General features: G+C 30.5%; 1 long non-coding RNA gene across 1 annotated transcript; it reads right to left on the bottom strand.

Annotated features, from left to right (window-relative positions):
* Positions 1-10,231: 10,231 nt before the first annotated feature.
* On the bottom strand, positions 10,232-13,015 carry LOC143233205 (uncharacterized). The gene is made up of 3 exons (XR_013018027.1): positions 12,775-13,015; positions 11,679-11,820; positions 10,232-10,555 (listed from the first exon to the last, which is right to left on the bottom strand). It is a non-coding gene; the product is annotated as an uncharacterized LOC143233205 (long non-coding RNA).
* Positions 13,016-13,258: the final 243 nt, after the last annotated feature.

Below are 13,258 nucleotides of genomic sequence, written 5' to 3'. Positions count from 1 at the left end.
ATATTTGAAAGAGGGTAAACAATGACGTTTTCGTTACGTTCGAAAGCATAAATTGCCAGAAAAGTTAATTTTTCTTTTGTTCCATTTAGATGTTTCAATTTTAGTTCAACAGTATTGTGTAGTGTTTACTGCTTTTCTTTTATGTATTCTGTTCTTATTCAAACTCAAAGAAATACTATAACATCATTAAAAAATTGTAATATTAGGATAAAATGGATAAAAAATAACTGGGAAACTTTATGAACAAAATAAAATGTTCTTGGAGAATCAAGTAATAACGAAAATTTCTTAAACTTATGTTGTCATCTTCATAATAAAATTGTTTTCCCCATACATTACAGTGACATAATTGACAAAGCTATTACTGTGACATGAAACGGTGAAAAATTAACAAAAAATGGTTGATATGAAATTACGATACTTCAAATTTCAGTCCCACAAATCTCATTGAATATATAATGTCTCTATTTTCATCAAGCTTTTTTCCACATGAAACTTATCAATAAAAAATATATTCTACTGTAACTCTGTTTCAATATTACAAGTAGTAGACTAAGATGATAGAAAAAAGAAACAAACCAACAGATACTGAATTTAAAACCATATTAACTGCATGACAGAAGATAATCCATGAAGCACAAAATTGCAAAACGTCGCTTCCAATGAAAACAAACAAACAAAAAGGAATTCTGCAAACCCAGCGTAAAAGCAATCCAACAGTCGCAGTGTATTTGGACAGAATACTTTTGACCTTTTGTATGAATGGTTTTTAAACTGTTTTATTTATAAAACGTTTCCTCACTTTGCCATATCTTCAGAAACAAAATAAAAATGTAAGTTAGCCTAAATTTTGAAATCAGATTATGGAATAAATAATGAGACCTTTGGTGAGAAGATATTCATTTATGGAAGAGTAGATAAAGGGTGTATTTGTTTTGAGATATGAATAAATACTATTTTCTACAAAACTTTGAAAAAAATCTAAAGCATAGTAGTTTTGGTCAAAATATACTTTTTTGAAACATGTTTAAAAATGCTTTTTAAACGAAATCTTAATAAAAATGTATTGCATGGTGTTTATTTCCTAGGAGAACTCTATACTGAGGCTAAGTTTGATTTAGAAAATACGTAATTTCACTTCAAAAGGAATATAGGTTATTCCGCGAACCCAGAGTGAAATCAATTTAAAAGTCGTTGCATGTTTGGAAAGAATACGTCATGTCTGTTGAGATTAAATTTTTTTTTAAAGTCGAAAAGGTTTTTAACAAAAGTAGCATTGTTAATTAAAGTTAGATATATTATTACAAGTGCATTAAAAATTGTTAATTTACAAAATGATAATAGGGATTGTAAAAATTACATAAATAGAATATACTTAAAGTGAAATTGCATTCGCAAAAAATAAACAACATGGCTTGAGGTTTTTCATACCAGATAACTAAACAATTGAGAATATAAAAACTTGCTAATTATGTAATCTTAACCTAATCCGAAACACTTTCTCTCTATCTTCACACAAACAAATTTATCTGTTGGTGTTTCCTTCAAGCTTACTTAGATTCTGGAGGCTTTGTTACAGATACAAAACCTAACTTATCTGATAGCAGCGAAATCACCAAAGCATTAAATAATTTGATTCCAAATCCACCTCCTGAAATCCAATTTTCTTTGAATGTCATATTATTATATTTTTCTTTATTTTCAAGACGTTACCTTTTAGGTATCTCACCGTAATGAGACTGAACATCAATCATTTGATTGAATAATGTTCCGTATTAATATCTTTGATGATTTTCATCGCTGATGGTCCCATTCTTTCATTAACGATTTCTCGATCACTCCAAGCTCTTGGTTTCTATTTCTATTAACATGGCTTGGCCTGTTTGTTTCTTATTTGTTATAACTATATTCTTAATTTATTAATATATATATCGTTTTAGGGAAGAAGTCTAAATTTAAAGTGACACTTTTTGATTTCGATCATTCAACTAAAGTACCATTCACCTGCATATTTGTATCCTTGCTTCAAAATACATTGACGTAAAACAAGTTATGACATTGATATTTTCTATCTTCCCTCTAGTTTTACACTGCAAAATTAGGGACGGTTAGCGTAAATAGCCCTCGTGTACTTTTGCCCGAAATTCAGAAACAAATATACAAACAAACTTTCTATCTTCTTCAAATGGCTATTTTTTGTGTTTTTTCATTTCGAGAATTATATTAAATAATTAATATAAAATTGATTGTAAAAGTATGTGTCACATTCTGACTGTTAAACACATTTTTGAATATTTACTACTAACCATTTGGTTAGCTAAATCTAGTATCTTCATAAGAAAATCGTTAATTACTTAAAATACTTTCCAAAAAATGTATATTTTGTACTCAAACAATGCATTGTTCTTTGAAAAAGAGTAGCGCATGGATAGGCAGAATGTATTGATGACTGTTTGTCTTTCCCTTAACCTAAAGTTCGGAATGAAAAGCAGTGGAATATAATATTAGTACCTTCGTCATAAACAAAGACAAAACAAAGAGATCATATAAAGCTCTACTTTATGATATACGTGTGAAATTAAATAATTATATCTAAATGAAGTTAAATGACGCCCGAGTCTCGCCAAACATGCTCGCCCTCCCAGCTGTGGGGGCGTTATAATGTGACGGTCAATCCCACTATTCGTTGGTAAAAGAGTAGCCCAAGGGTTGGCGGTGGGTGGTGATGACTAGCTGCTTTTCCTCTAGTCTTACACTGCTAAATTAGGGACGGCTAGCACAGATAGCCCTCGAGTAGCTTTGTGTGAAATTCCAAAAACCAAACCAAACCGAAGTTAAATGAATAAAGAAGTCATGAGGAAGGGCTGCGCTGAAAACAGCAAATACCAACCTATGATTAATTATATTATGACCATAATTTTTTTCAAACCATAAAGCAAAACTTACTGAAAGCTACACGAGGTCTATCTGCTCTAGTCTTCTCTGATTTAGCAGCATAAGACTAGAGGGAAGGTAGCTAGTCATCACCACCCTCCGCCAACTCTTGGGGTTCTCTTTTACCAACGAATAATAGGATTGACTGAAACTTTCAACAACCACGGCTGAAGGGCAAACATGTTTTGTCCTCAGATTACGAATCGAGAGCTTTAACCACCTGGACATGCTGGCCCATTTCAACATGAATGTAATCATTAAATTGATACTTATAATTAATTTGTCCTATATAATATGCTTAACACTAATTATTTAAGTCATTTATAATTAGTTCAACTTCTGAAAAGGACTATTAGCTCTTACTGATTTATAATTAAATCGTCCTAAAAAGAATGAGAAATTATTACTTAATCAATACAATTGTATTTAATTAATAGGTAACATAAGAACTGAAACTTAATCAATAAAATATTTTCAATGATACGAAATTTTCTTTATTGTTATATGATCATAACATACATTTTTACCAGGCACACGATATATATCTCTAGGTTTAAGTTGATATTATGCAACAGTTATAACTTATACATTATATAAAAAAACCGTTATTATGGAACAAACTTTCAACTAAATTTACACATATTTCACGTTACTTTCACATGTGAAAACATTATTTTAACAACTGTCTATAAGTTTGTACACAGAGAAAAACATGTCTAGAATTAACAAATATATTTTCCAATACTACATAGCTTGTCCATGTATAAAGTGATTAAAGTATTGATAACAATTCGGTGTTTGTAACAAACACATCGATTACTCTCATCATTTGATAATAATAAATAACTTCATTCCCCTCTATCTTCCGCCTTGCTGTGTTGGAATACTGTGGATGCTGAAGTGTCAACCTAATTACTAATACGGTATTTATCTCTAATTCTTTTACTTTCTGTATTTTTTTAATTCAAACATTCGTGCTGGAATTTTATATTTACTTCCAGGTAGTTATAATAGGCAATCTAAAGGCTCTGGTTTGTTAACAATAGTAATAAATAAATCAGTGATGACGAGAAAACCTACTTGTAAAGAAAAATCTCAACAAATCTAATTCACAAGGTTAGAATGACAAGATCTACTTACAAAGTAGAAAACCAAGACAAAAAACAATCCATGAGACCCTATTTTGCGGCCCTGAAATCGCTTAAGGAATTCTATCAGAAGGTTTTTAACAATGTGTTGAAGATAAAGAATTTACTGTTCTATAAACTAGTAAAATAACCTATGAAGCAAACATTTAATCAAAAATAAGAATCCTTTAAATGTACTATGTAACTAAATAATGAATGGATACTCTAAATATGTTGTATTGTGGCATAACAGAACTAGGATAAGATTATTTTGTGTATTCACAGTGGTTTCAACCATTTAACGACTTAAGAAAAAATAAGAAATAATACGAATGAATTACATCATCTCTAATTATTATACACGATAAAATACGCTTTCAACAAATTGTAAGTACACCAATTCCTGAAACATAAAAAAATATAAACCTTAAAATAAACAATGAAATAATCATTCCTTGGTAAACTATTAAACTAAGTTTTTAACACATCGGTTCATAGTAAAATTTTTCGATATACTACATGGCTCATAAATTACATATATTAGATATAAATATATGGTCTTTATAAATAATTGTTAATTCTCTATTGTTGAACCGGTTTGTACCTCTTTTAGTACAGAAAATTTGTGAAAATCAAATTATTAAAATATAAATTCATCTTGAGTAATTAAAATATATTTCAATAAATAATGTGCATTCCTAATATTGTGATATGTCGTTCCTGTCAAAGATAGGGTGATAATCTTACGTTTAAGCAATGTTACTTATATAGCTGAAAATGCATGCATTTTCAACGTTTGGTTTTATTTTCGCGAACGTATGGTTTCGAGTAGAGCTCACTAACCAACAATTATTGCTGGGCAACATCCGAATAAAACAGCTAAGAATTTGCTTTTCATTTTCGCAGAACGTTAATAAGCTCATAATAACCTGAAAGGTTCTTCTTTACTAAAGTACTTACATAGAGAGAATCGATCTATACTAGATTTAAGATGGTAACGAAAGTCTTACATCTGTAAATTGAAGGAACATAGTGTTGTAATTCAGAGTTGGATAAATGATTTTAACTGGATAAAAGTTATTAGTAATACACCAATGAACTAAGAGCTGGTCATTTAATATTTTATGGTTGAAATTAGTTAATGTTTTGTTGTTTGATTTTTAATTTTACGCGAAGCTACACGAGGGATATCTGCGTTAGCCATACATCATTTAGCAGTGACAAGCTGAAAGGTAGCTAGTCATTACCACCCACTGCTAGCTCTTGGGCTACTCTTTTACCAACGAATAGTGGGACTGACTGTTACATTATAATGCCCCATCGACTGAAAGGGCGAGCATGTTTGGTGTGACGGGAATTCAAACTTCCGACTCTCAGAGTACGAGTCAAGCGCCTTAATCACATGGCCATGCCGGACCAAAGTCAGTTATAATTAAATATGTTTTTTCTCTAAGTATTGTGAAAAGAACTTGTAACAAATGATTCTAAACCAAATGATAACGAAAATGAATACGTTTTTGAAATTAGAAAATTTTCTTTTTGTTTGTAATTAAGCACAAAGCAACACAACAGGCTATCTGTCTCTTGTCGATCACGGGTACCGAAACCTGGATTCTAGCGGACTCATACAACGCAACATCAAACAAATCAATTGTAAAAGACAAGGAATAGAGGATTTACCGCAACAAAAAACTAGATAAATTAAAATGCGAACAACAAATAGACGCTAACACGACGAACCATCAACCATCCTCATAATTAACGGATATCCAATCGAAAATTAAGGAATGAATAAATACTTATACTCAACAAAGGACTCAACTTTGCAGTAACACCTAGAAATATTCCATCAATCGAAATGAAAGTCTCTTTGGAAGACTTAGCTGGATGACTGGTGGTTCATTCTACAAAAACTGAGAACATCAACAAAACAACGGAAAGCGAACACAAGGAGCACTTGAACAAGAATTTCGTCGACAACCTAGGTTCTATTTTCCCAGGTTAAACTTGAAACATCTATTTGCCAGAAACACCTCAAAACAGCATCTCAAACAACTTTTTCAAAGAATTTTCACGGAAAATCATCAACATTATTTCACAAAAAAAGAACATAGAAAACAACCTCACACAAAAAGATATTAATTATATGAACAACCTAAAACAAGACGACAATATCAAAAGTATAAAAGCAGATAAAGGTAATGCTATAGTTATAACGAAAACAAATGAATATCTTCGAAAAATGAATACCATTTTAACAGATACAAACAAATTTAAACTAATACACACAAATCCAACAAAAACGTATGAAAATTTATTCAACAAAATGCTACTACAAATGAAAAAATAAACAATATTAGAAAACCTTTATTCTTACCTACGATGGACCGAGTCACGCATACCACAATTAATCGGAACTCCCAAGCCTTACAAACCCGATTGTCCCTTATTACCAATAATATAGCCCTAATAAACATTTAAGTACAACATCGATATATATTTTCTAAATATGTAACATTAGTCGGCTCCTTTTTCAAAGACTCTTTTAATTTTGAATATATTCTCAATGAACTAAGTCATAAAGCCTTAATGGTTAGTTTTAATGCAATATCACTGTTTACAAAAGTTCCATCTATTAAGCCTGCAAGATAGCTTGAGAAATTTATGTCCAAGACCCTAAGCCATTGATACACATCCACAGGAACCAATTAGTAACCACTATAAAATTCACTACCACCAAAACTAACTTTATGTTCAATAATCAAAACTACCTTCAAATAAATGTCATAAATGTAAGGAATCCCATGTCACCAGTACTAACCAATATTTTTCATGGCATAGATTGAGTTTCAAACGATCAATTCAGCCTTATATCCACCACTATGCTGGTAGAGGTATGTTGATGATACAACTGCTGGATTCACATCTACATAACACACACTTAGTTTTTCAATCACGTTAACTCGATACATCCCGACATTAAGTTCACCTGTGAACACGAAAAAACTAACCGAATAGTATTTCTCAACCTCGAGATAACTAGAACCGATACAATTCAAAACAGAAAGCCACAAAAAAATCACCCACACTGGAATCTACATTCTTTATTGCTCAGCACATGAAATAAAACAAAAACTTAACACATTAAGAAACCAAATAAACACAGTCGCAAAACTATGCTCACTCAATCAAATTAACAATGAAATCAATAAAATAAAATAACATTTCAACAACATCAACAATTTTTTCCAAAAAACATAGAAAAATTGTACGCACACACCTAAATCAATAACACAATTAACGATAAATAAACGATAATAAATCTAAAGATACAAGAAACTAGAAAACATTACACTGCTGCATACCATATATTGTCTACATCAGCGAAAAATTAACAAACATCTGGAAAAAATGTAACAAAACACAACATTCCAGTAAACACTAAATTTATTCAAAAAACAGGTAAAAACTAAACTCCATGCAATCTAAAAACTACGCTGACAAATACAACACCAACCTTAATTATAAAATACAATGCAACAACTGCCACGACTTCTGTATTGGAGAAACAAGCAGAAAAATAGAAACCAGATTCAAAGAACAAAAAACATTTTCACACGTTTTGACCACTACAAATCAAATAAACACAACATAACCATAGAAAACTCGCAGATACTAAGTAGGGAAACAAATATAAACAAACGCAAAATCAAAGAATCTTTACATATACAACAACTAAAACCAAAACTAAATCAAAATAAAGAAAAATCTTTATATCTATACTAATTATTAACTTAATAATATACAATCCCGTACTCGTTTATACTCTTGTCCCCAAGACTTGTGTACGGTGCAAACTCTCTTTTTGTTAGCCTGAATATGACCTAAGAAGGTCGAAACGTTGTTCTGTGCTTCATTCGTAAAAGTATTAATACCAATACCAGCCGTCCTGAGAAACATTTTTACTTCAGTTTGATTTCTCTTCATCACGAATTATCCCAACTCTTACAAATATACTAGCAAGTTTACACAGTTTATGAATTCGCCTATTAAAAATCATACTCTCAGAGAGTACATTTTCTTGACAGGAAATATTTTTAGAGGCTGACAGTATCACTTTTTAACCCATCATATAAAGTAGCAACATGCCAGTAAAACATCGTTCTTGCCAAGTTACATTTCGTACAGAAGTGTGTTTTTATTAACCTGAATGATCGAAACGTTGTTCCTTGCCTCATTAGTAAAAGTATTAATAGCCATACCAGCCGTTTTCAGATACAAAAGTGTTTCGTTTAGCTATTAACAAAGCTAAAAGCAATACATTTAAATCGCTAAATAGTTCTTGTTTTTAAAACTACAGACGAATATTATGCTAACTTAATTTAGAATATTTCATTCCTTACTTTAAAAATACGAATTATCTCAAAATAAGATCAGTAATTATTTAATGAAATCTACAATATTGTGACAAATAACACAAAGTTTTTTTTTTTATTTTACCTTATTCTATTCACAGTAGTTTCCATAGTCTATCAAGTCCCAAGTAATCACTTAAGTTTCTTTTTTCTTTACTTTCAATCAGGTACCCCGTGTTCGGTAAATTGTCGGCAGATTGACTAGAATTTTTATTTGAGCTACTTTATTAAAATTGCAAACGAAATCTTACTTTATTTTCGATATTTGCACAAAGCTGCTCCTGAGCTATTGGCACAAGTTGTGCTTTGTTTTGAACCTGGTAGATTGGAGACAAGGTAATTAATCAACAGAATCCACCTCCAATACTTGGGTTACTCTTGTTTGACCCAAATAAAATGAAACACTCAACGGCTAAAGAGTGTGGAACGTGATTTTTTTATTTGGTAATGGGATACAAACGCATGACCCACAAACCCACAGTTCGTCCCGCTAACCACTGGCCTCGCTCGCCCAAGTTACAAAATAATATATATAATTCCCATAAGTAATGAGTATGCCAGTATTAAAAGTAAGAGCACAATAAAGTACAAAATGTAAAACATTGTTTTAAAGAAATTGTTGTTTTGAATTAAACACAAACCTACACAACGGGCTATCTGTGATCTGCCCACCACGAGTATCGAAACCCGCTTTTTAGTATTGTAAGTCGCAGACTTACCACTGAGCCACTGGGGGGCTTATAATTATAAAGTATCGTTATATCATATGATAAATGATATTTTGACAATTTGGAAATGTATTACACAAATTTAAATTTTATCACCAACAACACACCTTCTTCTGAAAAACTTAACCAACGTATACAATTAAACTATGGTATTCTAAAGCGTTTTATATAATAACAAAAAATTGTGTAGATTTAAGTCAATTGCACTAGCTTTGTTGTATAAAATAATACACACCATCTTACTTCTTTATATACCTCTCAAGTTGTAATCCAGTTTTGAAAAGATATCCATAACTTAGCATTGCTATTTTACATTTATGACAGTGCTATTAAACAAGCTCTGGTGTTCTATTACTGATTACTTTGGAAGGAAGCCGGTCAGTAGCACCCTGCCAACCATCGTCCACACTAATGGATTGACTGTTACTTTTAATACACAGTCATAGCTTAAAGTGCGAATATATTTTTTGGTATTTCACGAATACAAACCCAACTGGGTAGCTCAGGAATGTACAATATCCTTATCTAAATAACCTCATTAAATATCAAGATAAAAAAAAAGCTAAATTTTCCACTTAGGTTTAAACGCAATATAAACTTGTTTTCCTCTTTGGAAACAATTTGTGACTAAAGAGATCTCAAAATATTAAAATATGTTTAAACATTTTCAACCCAGTAGAAAAATGTTTCTTTATGTTTTTTGGAACATGAACTATATAACAAGAACATTGCACATTTCAGTTATCTTCAATGCACATACTCATTAATCATTGATAAATACAAATGTTTCGTCCAGTTAATCTTTATTCTGAAGAAAAAAGATAAAACTTACATAATAGGAAGTTACATTCAAAGTATAATTTACAATTTATGATTTTTTGTTCAAAGAAATATTGATATAATTTAGAGTATTGAACTTAAATTGTTTCAGTCTTTAGAAAAATCATTCATTGAAATTAAAAGAGGCGCGGAAGCTTGTGATGTGGAAAGTTATTTGAACTAAAACAGACGAATATAAACAACAGCATCCAGTGTATTTACGTATATTTATTTATACAAATATACATAATAAGATATTGGTGTTCTACCCACCACGGCAACAAAACCCGGTTTCTAGATGTATGAGTCCCAATACATGCGGCTGTGGTAGTAGGGAGACATTTATGTTAGTATTTTTAATTAATGTAGGTTAGAAAGGATTCGGTACAATTAAAAAAATCTAAACTATTTTGAAATTCATAATTCTTGTTTACTTTTATTTTATATTGTGAATCTTTTATAAGTATTTCATACATTGTGCAAAAACCAATGTGCTTTTGAAAATTCAAAAGGTCTATCCGCTCCATCCGCCCTGAAAATAAAAATAAAACACTTTGAGAACACAAACTATAAATTCTTGTTATATTTTATTTTTGGTATAAGATTAGAATTGTTGTTACAATACATAAACAAAGGGAGGAAATAGACTGATCCTCCAACAAAAACGTTGTTAATTTGTTATATTTTTTATTAGATAACAGAAAAATATGTAAAACTACCTGTTTTTAGAACGTACTCGGAGAGATCTGCTCACATATGATCTCAAATCCTAATTTTAACAGTAGATTTCACAAATAACTGAACTTTTTATGACACAATTATATTTTCTTATAAACATTATTGTACACCTGCTGCAGTGTCTTTGACGTTCTTATTCCAATTAGACTATAAAATGATAAAACAAATTTCTCTACAGTTGTGAAATCCTTTAAAAGATATATTCAAAATAATAGAACTGATGACATAGACTGTCAAGATTAATCACCTAAAATTAATTCCATTAAATATTTATGGGCTCAGTTAAGCCGATTGAAGAAAGATCGCAAACGAAACATGGAATATGATATTTTTGAAACACTCAAAGAAAGATGACAGTTAATATATCAGGAATATTTGTACAAACGCATTGGAAGTATGGCAATTTGAGTGAAGTACAGTTATTTATAAAATACAGTAACAAAATTATGATATGAGATCACATTTGTACAGATCTCGTCAAGTACGTTCTGAAATCGTACAGTTTTACAGAAGTATTATAAAATAACAACATTTTCAAGGGGAGCCACATTTTTGTCCACTTTCTGTATATGTCACAAAATACACTAGTTAAATACTCTAAGAAACAAAAGAAATGCATCATTTTTAGAAGTCTCATTAATGATATATTTTTAAATCTTATTAGTAAATAAATACATGTATTTCATTACATATTCTAAATACATAAGTAACTGTACAATAATTTAATTATACTTTGTTCATTAAGCAACGATCATTATGTTTAAATACACTGGACAAGAACTTAACTGTTTTTGTCCTTTAAATTAATTAATGAAAATAAAGATATTTTGAACGTCTTACAATTTCAGACAGTGACAGATTACTTTAATTTATACAAGTAATATTAATCGAATAAATATTACAAAATATATTCGTACCCTTCTACAAACTCTGCAACAGCCACATCTATCCAAAGTAGTTTTACCACCTGGACAGGATGATGGAAGAACAAAAGAACATAACCTTGCTGCACAATTTCCACAACCAATCGGAAATGGTGGTCGACATTCAATTGACCATCTATTCGAAAATAAAAATGCTTTTAACTTTCAAATGCTGAACAACAATTATAATTATTACAATTAATCCTCCGCTCGGCACCCAGGAGGTTAGGGATTCAACTCATATTCTGAGGGTGACTGCTTCGACTCCTCGTTACCCCAAACACGCTCGTTCCTTTTAGCAGTTGATGTTATACTGTGACGGGTTAAACCCACTATTTGTTGGTAAAAGAGTATACTTAGTTAGCGTTGGGGTTGAGTGATAATGATTAGCTGCTTTCCTTTTGTGAAACATACAAAATTATCCAATAATGCAAGAATTGGTTGCTCTTTCAAGTTACTTGCAACATTATTTAACATTAAAGTACTTTCTTTTATCGTTGTTTATTTATATAAAGATTTTGAGTACTTTACTATCACTAAGAATTAAATGTATTCGTTGGGAAAAGAGTAGACTTATCTTTGGGGGGTGAGAGATTATGATTAGTTGCCTTACTTTCAGTCTTACACTGTTAAATTAAGGACGGCTAGCGCAGATAGCCCTTGTGTAGCTTCGAGTGAAATTCCAAACAAACAAAATAAACCCAATACTATTTGAATCTGTTGCTATTTCCACTTATTTGCAATATTTTATAAAACTAAAGTACCTTCTCTTAACGTTGTTTATTTATAAATAATTCGACTACTTTGCCATCACTAAAAATTTAATCTGGTTTGATATTATTTATATTTTGAAATATCCTAAGCAATGTGATAAATAACTTTTATGAGAACAAAAGAAAGTACTAAACATAAATACAACACTGTGTTTCTGAAATCACTATAAAAAGTCTTGATTCAAAAACTAAAGTTATAATATGTAAACCATTTATATTTAAAAGTTTCTTCAAATAGCTATCAAACACGCGGTTATTTATGTTGAGTTTACAAAATAATACATACTCCATATTTAGCTGTATTGAATTTTACTTACAAAGTCATAAAAAACACCAAAACCACGAGGAATCCACAAAACTTCATTTTTCTTGTCTCGAAATTACTTAAGAACTTTCTGTCAAAAGTGACGTTTGTTCAGAATGTGTTAAAATACAGAATTTATAGTTTAAAAGCATAAGTTTGATCAGAAATAAGAAGCGTTTTGAATAACTAGGTAACTAACATTAACAAATTGATAAATAATGCTTTATTTTTAGAGTATTCAATACAACTCTGTTTTGTGAGTCGCAGATGTTTCAACTGTCTTATAAAGTATTATAAAAACAAAAAAAAATAATTATTTTACTTGTAATGACCTACATTCTTGGTTCATTTTGCAATCTACACGATAAAAAATTCCTCGGACCGGATTACAAACCGAAAGTTTCCAGAGGCGAAACAAATACAACCAGTCGTAGAACCAAGGACAAACTGTTTTAAGTCCAATTTTGTTTATATGGAACAATTCATAGAAATATTAA

The sequence above is a fragment of the Tachypleus tridentatus genome, chromosome 12 (genome assembly GCF_004210375.1).
Source record: "Tachypleus tridentatus isolate NWPU-2018 chromosome 12, ASM421037v1, whole genome shotgun sequence".
In the NCBI taxonomy this organism is placed as follows: Eukaryota; Metazoa; Arthropoda; class Merostomata; order Xiphosura; family Limulidae; genus Tachypleus; species Tachypleus tridentatus.
The sequence above is the reverse complement of the archived record's forward strand: the minus strand, read 5'-3'. Positions and strand labels throughout refer to the sequence as shown.